This window comes from Triturus cristatus, chromosome 6 (assembly GCF_964204655.1).
Source record: "Triturus cristatus chromosome 6, aTriCri1.1, whole genome shotgun sequence".
In the NCBI taxonomy this organism is placed as follows: domain Eukaryota; kingdom Metazoa; phylum Chordata; class Amphibia; order Caudata; family Salamandridae; genus Triturus; species Triturus cristatus.
The window spans coordinates 341,230,971-341,243,114 of record NC_140589.1 but is presented as its reverse complement, the minus strand read 5'-3'; the positions used below and the strand labels follow the sequence as shown (position 1 = coordinate 341,243,114).

At 43.2% G+C, this 12,144-nt stretch overlaps 1 pseudogene; it reads left to right on the top strand.

The window, feature by feature from the left end:
* Positions 1-637: 637 nt before the first annotated feature.
* The window catches only part of LOC146817152 (histone RNA hairpin-binding protein-like), a 43,987-nt pseudogene continuing 32,480 nt past the window's right edge, over positions 638-12,144 (top strand).

Below are 12,144 nucleotides of genomic sequence, written 5' to 3'. Positions count from 1 at the left end.
TCAGTTTTGTCGGAGGCAGTTGGACCGCAGCGGTCTTGTCGGAAGCAGTCGTCCAACCGCCGGATTACGATGCATGCATCCCGTAGTCTGACCGACCACTGAAAGACCGCCGACTCCGATAGCCATCTCGGCAGTCGGAGAAAAACAGCATCCATAGGGCAGTACCTGGATCTCCGACTGCCGTCTGGAATATGACGAAGGTTGAACATAGCATGTTACATCGCATGCTATCACATCGCGTTCTATTACAACGCGGTCGTTACAACGACCGCGTTGTTAGAACGCGATACCTTTACAATGCAAGTCATTAGATCGACTTGCTATAGGGGGCGCGCTGGACTTAGGAATAGTATAATTTACAATTCCAACTCCAGCCTGCGCAACAGTAGGGAAGGTGTTGGAATAGTAAATTATACTATTTCTTAGGTTAGAGTGCCCCCTACAGCAAGTCGAACTAATGACTTGCGATGTAAAGGCATCGCATTCTAACACCACGGTCATTGTAACAACAGCATTGTAAAGGAACGCGATGTAATGGCAGCGTTGCAAGCGCTATTTTCCTGAGGGTTGCCAAACACCCAACCTTGGCGGTTTGACCGGTTGCCTCGAGTCGCTGGAAACTAAGGATTTTGAAGGCATGCTCACTCAAATCCACTTCTCTCCAGTAGTCTCCACCGTGGATCACTTTCTCCAGGTTCCCCTTACACCTGGGCTGCTGAACCCCGATGACTATGATCCTGTGAGCACTAGAATCCAGGTAAGTCCTTATGCAGTATGTATCCCCATTAACTGGATTGTGATCATTCTGCTACACTCCAGCAATGCAGTATATGGTGCACAAGGCAAACCCGCACGTCATGCATATGTATGCAATTCACATTTAATGTGAGTTTTATATGCAATTGCAGCAACATATTTGGGGAAATGTGACCCGCTGTAGATGCGACCGCCGTGGTAGCAGCTGTTGCATCGTAATACGGCAGGGGGAAGCTTCCGGGACCCGGTGGTCAGATAGAACTCGCGAGGATGGTGGTCGGAGGGTTTGTCCAACCGGCATCATAATGAGGCCTTTAGTTTTAGAAGGAGATGCTTTACTTAGTATTTATTTCAATATGATTTGAGCCTTTGAGTGTTCAGGTTACTATGATTTTCGTAAGTTGGAGCCTGTGTCCTCGGCATCATGACTGCCTTGCAGGAGCCGTTTCTATTCATATTAAACTTAAACATTGTGTCATACGCAGACGACACCTAACTCATCCTCTCCCTATCCAACGAACCCAACACCGCCAGACACAACTTTCGAGAAGGCATGGAACCCATCGCCAAATGGATGAAAAATAGCTGCCTACAACTAAACACCAACAAAACGGAAGTACTCATCATGGGCCCAAACCTCGATGCCTTGAACGACACCTGGTGGCCCCCCGCTCTCGGAAGCCCACCCACCTCCACGGACCACACACGCATCCTGGGAATCATCCTGGACTCAGAGCTCAAAATGGACTGCCAGATCAACTCCGTCTCGTCCTCCTGCTTCCACACCCTCCACCTCCTACGTAAGACCTTCAAATGGATCCCCCTCGAACACAGAAAGACCGTCACTCACGCTCTGGTCACCAGGTAACGCACTCTATGCCGGAATAAACAAAAACCTCACCCGCAAACTACAGAGCATCCAAAATGCCGCTGCAAGACTGGTCCTCAACCTGCCAAGACACTGCCACATCTCCCAGCACCTGCGCACACTACACTGGCTCCCCATCGAAGCTAGAGTCACCTTCAAGATGCTAACCCACGCTCACAAGGCCCTCCACGACACAGGACCAGCATACCTGAACAGCCGACTCAAATTCCACGCACCCCAAAGGACCCTACAATCAATTCAGCCCACCTCTCCTACGCCATAGTCCCCCGCACCAGAAAGACCAGATTGGGAGGTCGCTCCTTCTCTTTCCGCACGGCCAGAGCCTGGAACGACCTTCTGCTCCACCTCAGACAGACAACATCGCTCCCCATCTCCGCAAGAAACCTCAAAACCTGGCTCTTCAACAGACCCCCTCCTTAATGGACTGCATCCTGCGACCCCCCCCCCACCACCACCAGCGCCGTGGGACCCTTACGGGTGAATAGTCGCGCTTAACAAACAAACAATTTTTGATGCTATGATTGATGTCCATGGTGCAAAGCCGGTGCAGTCTCCAGGTGAAATGCTGGGGATACATGAACAGTTGTGGAAGGAATTGGGACTGAAATTACAGATTTCCCTTTCCTCATTTCTAAGATACCCTCTTGCTACCACTTGCTACCCCTGTACCTTCCCCCACACTTACAGGTAAACTTGGTATTGGTAACTCTGAGAACACAGTTACCAGGGAGATAACAGGGACCTCATAATGAGGCCCTTTAAACATGAAAAATGATCAAACACCCACATGTTTATTATGGGAGACATCCATTACAACGTGGTCTTTACACTGCAATACGTTTACGTGACCATTACAACGCAAGTCGTTACAACGACTTGTGCTGGATGGCCCTATACACTAAGGAATAGTATGATTTACTATTCCGACACCTTCCCTACAGTTACGTAGGCTGGAGTTGCAAAAGTAAATCATACTATTCCTAAGTCCAGCGCCTCTAGCTCAAGTCGAGCGTTGTAATGACTGCGTTGTAAAAATATTGCAGTGTAAAGTCCGCGTTGTAACGTCATACATTCGTTTATTATATATGTAATAAATGATAATGTTACTTAAGTAACATTATGGTGTACATGTATTCACAGTGTACAGTGACACTAACTTGTTTATGTTAAGTAGACATAAGAGGCTTTGTCACCCCACTGATATGAATGCCCAGTTTGCATGGCACCAGGGGCACAGCAGGAGCAGTGGCGGATGTTACGGACGCACTGGACTAGTAACGTGACGTTATGGAGACAAAGGTCAACATGTTCGTATCTTAACTTTTTGTTGATATCTGTTCCCAAGGTGAAGAGAAAATATCTGAAACAGATAAGCCATGCAGCTGGGGTTAATGTATGGTGGCGGGAAAACACAAGTCTGGGGGTGGGGGCAGACGGAGACATGATCCATGTATACCAGAAAGGAACACAGTTGCCCCCTGTACCCTTTCAAACATCTTCCCTTTTTGCTATTTCCTCTTGATCTTCCCCAAAGAACATACATCCACACACACCCTTACACGTGTCTTGTCAAGAGGGCAGCAGGAGTTGTGCAATTAGCACTGACTGCATTGCTAGTTAACTGAGGTTGTGTGAGTATGACGTCTTTACAGTTCCTTCTCTGTCCATTCCCTTGTGCTCATACCGAGAAGGTGGTCAAAGAAGACAAAACGAAGATGGCGCTGATTCACTTGGATTCTGAATTTCTCTCGTGCGCTCGGCTCCCTGCTTTGGAGGGGTTAAGCTTGCAAGATGCCTCTTGAGTCCCATGTTTTCTCTGCATGCAGGCGGTGTATGTGTTGGCATCTCGTGGCCATGGCATTGTGTCTGCTAAACTGACAGAAAGTTGCCCCTGCTGGTTTGTCCGCATTCACAGTGTGTGACTCAGCTGCATTCCAGCATGCATGCACCAAGCTGTGATCCAGGGAAGGACTGTCGCAGGCTGTGACGCACATTTGCGAGCACACACCGCCTGTACTTTCAGACTGGCCTCGCCTTTGTAAATATTATTCCAAACACTTTCCTCTTTTTTGCAGTTCGTGTAGACATGTAAAGCCCTCTGAGGCCTCCTAGAAGCCTTATTCGCCTTGCTTAATTTTCCGGGGTTTGTCGGAATGCACAGCTTCTTCACAACGCGTTTCAGTGTCTCCAACCTAACGAATGCTTTCCAGGCAGCTTGTTTAAGGGTTGTAAGGATGTAGATAATGTGCTGGAGCCCTTAGTGAGTGTCTGTTTATTTATTGCCATTGTGAAATTCTGCAGCAGCTGAAAGCCGCCTCAGAGCAGGGTTTTGGCGGGCTCTCAGTCTACAGTTAGGGCAGAGTAACAATAGCCATGTTTAGCTCACCTGTAAAGCGTGATGGATGTGCTCCCACTACATTGCTTGAACTGCCATGCTTCACACAATCGGTGAACAAGGTCACTGCCATTCACTCCATTCGAGGTTGCTGTCAAAGTGGCTAGGTACAGTTAGTGGGTTGCGTGCGCTTATTGTTTGCTTAAGGAAGCACCAGCTTCTATCTATCTACAGGTTAGCAACAAACAAGAGGGGGTACCTACTTCAGGTACCGCCTTCTAGCCTGCGTTCCCCGTGTCCCCCACACCCCTCTAACGTTCTCGCACCCCTCCCTTCCCCTGTCTCATTTTCCCCTTTCCTCTCCTGTGTAACACCTTCAAATGGTAACCTGGTCCTGATGATGATCCCAACTGATTAGGATCGAAACGCCGCCGACACACCAGCGCGATTTGCGGTGCCTCTTTTTCTATGGTTCAATCAAAATTGTTTGAATTACATGAAAAATGTATGTTGAACCATAAGTGATTGTACATATCAGTCACTTATTCACTTTGCGCCCTCGCTGTTTCTTCCACTTGTCACCTGCGCCGTTCACCTTTGAGTGTCACGAGCACTTGTGTGCACAAAGTTTTCAGGTTGCCCTTGCAATAAGTGCTTACAGTGCTAGTGCAACTGTTCCCAATTGCTTTTTCAACCTTGTTTGTCCTTTATCTTTTCAAATATATGATGCCTTGAGCACATTTAAACCAGTAATGAGTCTCCCTAATTTTTCCTTCTCTTGTAATGTCATGTACATACTTGCTAAATAATTCTCTCAATAACACCGGTTGAGCTATTGTTGTTTCTTTATATCTATCTACAGGTAGTACTTCCACAACACTTTGTAAATCACAAAAAATATGTTACATGCAAACATACTACAGCTCAAGCTGATTAAGAGCAAACAGACAAGTATTATTCGAGCCACATTCACTCATGTTCGAGCCCAAAATAAGGGGGCTTATTTATAAGCCTCTTGCGCCACCCGTACCTCACTTTTCCCATTTAAAAAATGACACAAAAGTGGCACAAGGGGCTTGTAAATAAGCCCCAAGGTATTTAGACAAAAATATCGGAAGCAGAAATATTGTGTTAAGGATATCGAAGACACAAATATTGTGTCAGTAAGTTTCTATAGGTAAGCAAAGTTTTACAATATGTAAATCCACATCTATGCATCTTAATGATATATATATCTTCAAGGTACGTAGATGTGGAGTTAAGAATAGGACATCTATACTTACTTATTCGCACATACCTTCTCAATAGTTTCGTCCTGGATATTTTTAACACAATATTATGTCCACACAATATTTCTGTTTCCAATATTCTGTTAGTGATTCAAAAATAAGATACCTGAGTACGCTTGCCCTATTTTGTGATGCACCACCACTGTCACCAACGAATATAGCTAGCTTTAATAATTTATGATGGGTGAATTATTTTCTTTAAACTAGTATTGAGCTGATGGGGCTATATCAAATTAACCTTCAAAATAGCCATTTTAGGTTAACTAGGCTTTAAACCCCTTCTAGCTTGGTTACTTTCAGTTCAAGCCTGCTCCACATTTTCTAATGTTTCATTTAGCCTTCGGCAGGGTGAGTAAGTGAGTGTAAGTGAAAACTTCATTTCCCAGAGTTACCAAGATATTATGGTTTGCTTGGCAGAGGATGCTAATCCTGCTGATGTGGTCTAGAGTTGTGAGATTTTCTGCAACCAAGCTGTAAATCAATTTTCAATCCAGAATAAACCCAAAGAGAGTCGTCCTTTTAAATGGTTTCCCCCCGAGTGTACAGCAGCTCTAAAGTCACTTAAGGAGGCACTTAGGGAATCATCACGCAATGTTGCCCAAATTAACTCTCGTTGGAACGCGTATAAAAAAATTGTCGCGGCCAGGAAACAGGAAGTGAGGGACCAGGCATGGGACTATCTTCCTAGGACAGGCATGTGTCGCGATTCTAGAGCTTTCTGGGAGGTTGTCAATAGATCTTATTTTAGTGATTCCAACTCTCCCATGATTGAATGTCATAATCCAGCTGCCAACTGGTTGCACCATTTCTCAGAAATCTTTGGTAATTCTAGTTTATCCAAAGCCAAACAAAAGTGCTGGCTTTGAGTAACAACATTACTGTTGATATGACAACTTTAGCCATCTCCAAGTCGTCCTCAGGTAAAGCACCACGGCCAGATGGGGTATCTTTCAATGTCTTTTAACAAAACCCTGCATTCTGGGCGCCTCTTTTAACAAACGTTTTTTGTCCAGTAATATTAGGTCAAATCCCGTCCTCCTGGAAGGATTCTATCATTATGCCAATTTTTTAAACAGGCAATAGAAATTAACCAATCTGTTATAAGCCCATATCGCTCCTGGACTCCTCAGCTAAAATCAATGGGAGGGTACTCCTCCACCTTGTTAAGGACTGTGCTAGCGTCAAATGTTTTGGGGAGTCTCAATTCGGCTTCCGTCCTGGTGTCGGCATAATTGAACAATCTTTTAATCTCCTCATGATCACTAGCAAATACGTCCAGGCCAAGGATTGGGCAATCCATGTGGTCTTTATGAACTTGTCCAGTGCTTTCAATCAGGTTGACAGTGAGAAGCTCTGGTCAATGATGGGTAAAGCCGGTGCACACACAGCTTTATTTGATCTTTTGGGCAGATTACATAAAGGAACAAACGCACAAGTCCGTTTTGACGGCAGCTGTGATTGTAGCCCCAATAAAGGCATCAGACAGGGCTGTATTCTGGCTCCTTTTCTTTTTCTCTTTTACATCAATGCCCTAGAGAAAACATGAATTTTAAAAGGTAATGCTTTCCAATGGGTCAGGTACTGTGTCGTCCCAGTGCTTCTGTATGCCGACGGCGCGATCCTCTTAGCTCGTACTGCGAGCAGCCTATAGCTTTTATTGGACATTTTTAAAATTTTTATGAAGGAATAACATTTGAAAATCAATCCAAATCATACCAAATCTCATTCCATGATTTGTGGGCCCAAAAAGACGCCTTCTCGTCTACATACTGTTGCTGGGACTCCCATCACCAGAGTACAAAATGTTAATTATCTTGGTAGCTTGTTTTCCTCTAATTTAAAATAGGAGAAACTACTGACAGTAAAAGAAGGTAAGATGAAGGGGGCAATTGAGGGTCTGTTCAATTTTTCAAAAAAATTAGGTCATATACTGAACCAGGGGCTGATGATCTTGTACAAGGCGAAGTGCATCCCACTGGGAACCTGTGGAGCAGGAGTCTGGGGTTACATTTTCCAGGTCTCCTACAAACAATTGAGAATACGTTTCTTTGTAGGTTGTTAGCCACTCCCAGGAGCACTGCCAGGTATAATAACCCCTCTGGTCCTCTCCTTTCTTGAAGATGCAGTCCTAGGTGCCCCTTTGCTCTCGTGGTTTAAAGTTTGGACTTCCCCTTTTTGTTCCTTCACCAAAGTAATTTTGAAGGGCTGCCTAAAATTAGAAAAAGTTAAAGCCAGTCCTTGGTTGTCATATGTTTGAAACTAGATCTTCCCTATTTCTTTCGCTCTCCAAATGAACTTCCTGGAAGCGATATGAAAACAATTCTATTTCAGCATAGATCCCAGTTGACATTTTACAACAAACACTCTTCAACTTTACTTTTGCGCTATTTTGGTTTCAAGCAAGAGGTGGGGGTTGGACGCTGTCTCCTTTGGGTCACCATCATAAAACATAGGTTTTACCTCACCCGTTTCAGATTAGGCATGGTCCACTTTTTGGTAGGCTACCTCCAACACGATTCATGGTTTCATAGCTTACCCCTTTGTCCCTGTGATGGCATCGCAAAATAATCTTTTGTTCATTTTATGTTTTTCTGCATGTTTTATTTCCAACCTAGAAGGTCTTGTCTACGACCCATCATGCTGTCATTCAATAGCAGAAGTTATAATGCAAGTTTATGCCGTCTTTTATGGCTAGAATCAAAAATTTCTTGTTTTGCCATTGCCAGTTTTATCCGTGGGGCTTTGAAAATTAGACACTCTCAGAAACAAAATTAGCTCAATACAACTGCACCTTTCTTAACATTAGGTATCATTGCACTGCTTTTTAATTATTGACCCTTTTTTATCTCATTATATATGTTTACAACTGATTTAATTTACAGGTTTTATTTGTGCCGCCTATTATATAATACGTCTTGCTCAAGCGGCATGGTTTTCGCCATTTCGGTTTTATAGAGCCCCAAGTAAAACTGATTAATACCTTTGCCTTACTCTTTTCGGACTGACATCCCAGGTAACTTGACGGACACTTTATGTGACCTTTCATGGAGTATTTAGAGGTTTTAGTTTTCTCAGGTTTGTCTTAATCAAATGGTATTTTATTGCAATGAAATTCTGTAAACATATTTAATTTTGTCTTACGCCTTTGCACTGTGACTTATTTTACTGTGCTTTTATTATCTATCTTGCTCACTATTATGGTTCCTTTGAACCGAATAAAGATGTTTGACTGACTGTCAGTGAGTTTCTATTAATGTATATTATCAGAAAGCCTAAAATCAGCCACATCAACCAATGATGGGTGTTTTAAAGGCTCACCACATTTTTAATTGGAGTCTAGCTGTTGTGATTTACGTTGCCATCTATAGTCACTAATTGATTCTCCTGCTCATTTACATCCACAAGTAACATGGTAAAATGATCATGGGAATGTTCCTTGAAAATCTAACCAACAATCCTATGTAACATCTGTTTCCCATGTCCCCCCAAAAGCCCTAAGACCCCATTGTAGTGCCCCACAAAACGTCTTCAGCAAATAGACCTGTAATAATATCTGATGCACAAAGAACAAATTAAAAAACATCCTGGAGGCTACCTGTGTTGCTTTACTGTCAAGAGCAATAATTAATAAGTCATGATGTAGCAGAAACCACATTTTGTTGTAGGGGTTCAGTATCATTACACGTGTGGAGCGCACCCGCATATGGTAATTTGTTGTATTAACATGAAGTGTTAAAATTTTGAAATGTATTAATATGAAATGTGATGTGCTTAGACCAATGAAAAGTAACAGGGAGTAGTAACGTAGAAAGTGGATGTAACTAGAAGAAAACATTAACATAAGGACTTTGTGTTGTGAGACTGACCGTTATTCCTGCACTAAATGTGTTTCTTAATCGTGTCATTTATATGTAGATAAATGCATTAATCGAAGGTGCCTTATTTTTCTATGCAGTTTCATAAAGTTTCCATGATGCTTTCTTATGTTAGCTGAATCTTGTTGGCCTGAAATGCAGTTCCCTGGAAACTCTGGATATAAAATGAACAAGTCGAATTTCATGTGTGCTGTGGAGTTTGTTCTATTTCACGCTTTGTGTTGGAGTTGAAAGAAGCATTCTCGTTAGCTAGAATAATGTCTTTGTTTTACTAAGCAGGCAAGAAGAGAAGAAGTTACAATTGTGTTGCTTAAGTTGATAAAGGAAGGTCGTTGTGATTTTGCACAGGAGAAGGCCTGGGAACCAAGGACAAATTGATGCAATGGAAGAACATCGCTGTCCCATGGAACCCTACCTATCGTATTGTACCCAGAGCAGATGGTGTGATTCGCAATGAATCTTGGGAAAGTTACCTGCATAATGTGACAACGGAAAAGAGAGTCCACTTCTTTTGGCTTTGGAGAGAGAGCATCTTAGAGCAAGCTCTGTCTGTCTCGGTAGCATCATGCTACATGACCCATTGACGATGTAGAGACTACTTAGGAAGACTCCACATGTTGACACCTTTTATCTTTCTTTCTGAGGATGCTTAAGTAGGGTTGTCACTTTAGTGTTAGTGTAGGGATAGATTAATGCTTTTCATTCATCAGCCCTCAATGCAGGGAAACTTGGACTCATGCTTTTGATCCTCTGCATTCTGTTTCTTGAATTGTTTCGTTTATGCTACTTCGTCTCAATTGGATAAATAGATTTTGGTTTTATGCTGATTCCGATGTATTTCTACACTCTCACATTGAGGTGTCTCTATGTCCAATTTTTTGGGCTTTATAATAAATCAAACTAACCTTACAAAGTTGTTTGTGGTTACTATGTGTCCACGGGGAAAATTGTTAATAGATTCGCTTTAATAACACATTTTCTCCCCTCTAAGCCTTCATTTTTGTTTTTGTTTTGTTTAAATCTGTTTTTATTGACTTTTAGGTTACATGTACATGAAAGGTAATATACTCATAGTACTGTCAATGCACGGTAGCACTTAATAACAATGGAAACATACTCTTGTTACATGAAGGCTGAGCATTGCAAGCATACATAGTGTGCCTGTTGCACCAGGGTGTGTGGAAGGACAACATTCTTCTCATTTCATACACGAGATGGATCACAGTTTGGTGACAGCATGGCCCCTCTACGCCTTCATACTGCGAAAAATATCACCAGGTATGTGAATCTAGAAAAGGTCAAGAAATATGGGCCTGGCCCTTTCAGTTAGTAGCAGTGTAGGATGGTTCGCACATGAGGGGAGAAATTGAATTCGTCTGGAAAAGATGAAACCTAGAACTCCAAAGCCTCGAACTAGAGCCCAAAGACCAAGAATAGAAGGCAACGGAATACGGTGGTGACTGATGGAGTTTGATAGTGAGGCGAGATCAGCGGCAAGCTGAAGAGTGAGTATAATAGGGTGTGTGGTAGATTCCAGGAATGGTTTGATTGTGTGATGTCTCGCAGAGTTAGCATGAGAGTCGAGTAAATGTGGTTTCAGGCCAGATGTGGTTCAAGAATTGAGATTTGAGTTTCAGGTCCCAAAGTGGCCTAAGATCCTAGGATATATATTAAAGGTGTAGAATACACCAAGATTGAGATTGTGATTGTTTGACCGAAGAACTGAGAAGTTGTTATGAGACGTCATCAGCAGTTCCACCTAAGACAGGGAACTTTGTGTGAATGGGATGTATGGGAATAGTTTAGGGGACTTTGTGCACAGGGGTGAGCTATACTGATTCAGTTGACCAGTGCAGGTTGAGAGTCACCGTGTGTGAATGTTTTTGGATGATTGAATTCTATTGATCTTTTATATGGAAGACAATTACGAATTTTAGGACTCTTGTGTGAGTGAATGCGTACAGAGAAATTGTAAAGGAGGGTGAGCCGTTGTGAGCAGTGAAGTTGACGTCAGAGAGTGTCGCACTGCAATAGGTCAGTTGATGTAATGCCGCAATGGGATTGGTTGGTAGTCATTGGAAAGTTGTGATTGGAAGAATTGTTCCTTTATAACATTTTGAACAGCAAATGGCAATTGAAATCATGGGTTGTTAATCGAGTGGGAATAGAGGCTCCACCCAAGGATACTCTGGCACATTATGTGGCGACAAAAGGTGGGCTCCATACTGTACTCTTGGCACAGTCTTAGAGTTAGACGAGAGTGGACCATACGTGAAAGCAGACATAGATGGTCATCCCATTATATTCTTGATTGAAACTGGTGCTACCCATTCTACTGTGAGATCTGCAGTAGTCCCAAACCTGCCCCTCTCTGAAAAATTCATCCAAGTGGTCGGAGTCTCTAACAAAAGAATGACAAACCCCTTGACAGAAGAGGTGCCGGTGAAAATTGGAGCCTTTCAGGATCACCATCAGTTTGTGGTGTGGGATTCGAGTCCAGTCTGTTTGCTAGGGTGTGACCTGTTGTGCAAATTTAATTGTGGCGTATACGGAAGGGAATCGAATTGCAGACTATTGACAAGGACATTGATTTCAAGTTGGTAAATCAGAACCATTACATAGCCATGTTGCCTTTGCTAACAGTAGAAGACATTCCGCTGGATCTGAGAGACACAGTCTCTCCAGTGGTATGGGACTTCTCAGGAGAGGAGATTGGATTGGTTCGAGGAGTTGAGCCGGTCCGCATACAGGTAAAACCTATTGCAGAATTCCCAAGAACACCTCAGTACAACCTGACCCCAGAAACAGTGGCATGATTGCGCAGGGCATTCTAAAAGAGATCATGGGGAGTCTGTGGAATTCGTCCATCATGGGATTGCAGAAACCAAGCAGAAAATATTGTATTGTTCAGGACCTTAGAAAGATCAATAACGTGATTCCATGTGCCCTGTAGTACTGTATCCATCTATGATCCTGTTTCTGATTACTTGCGAGGCTGAG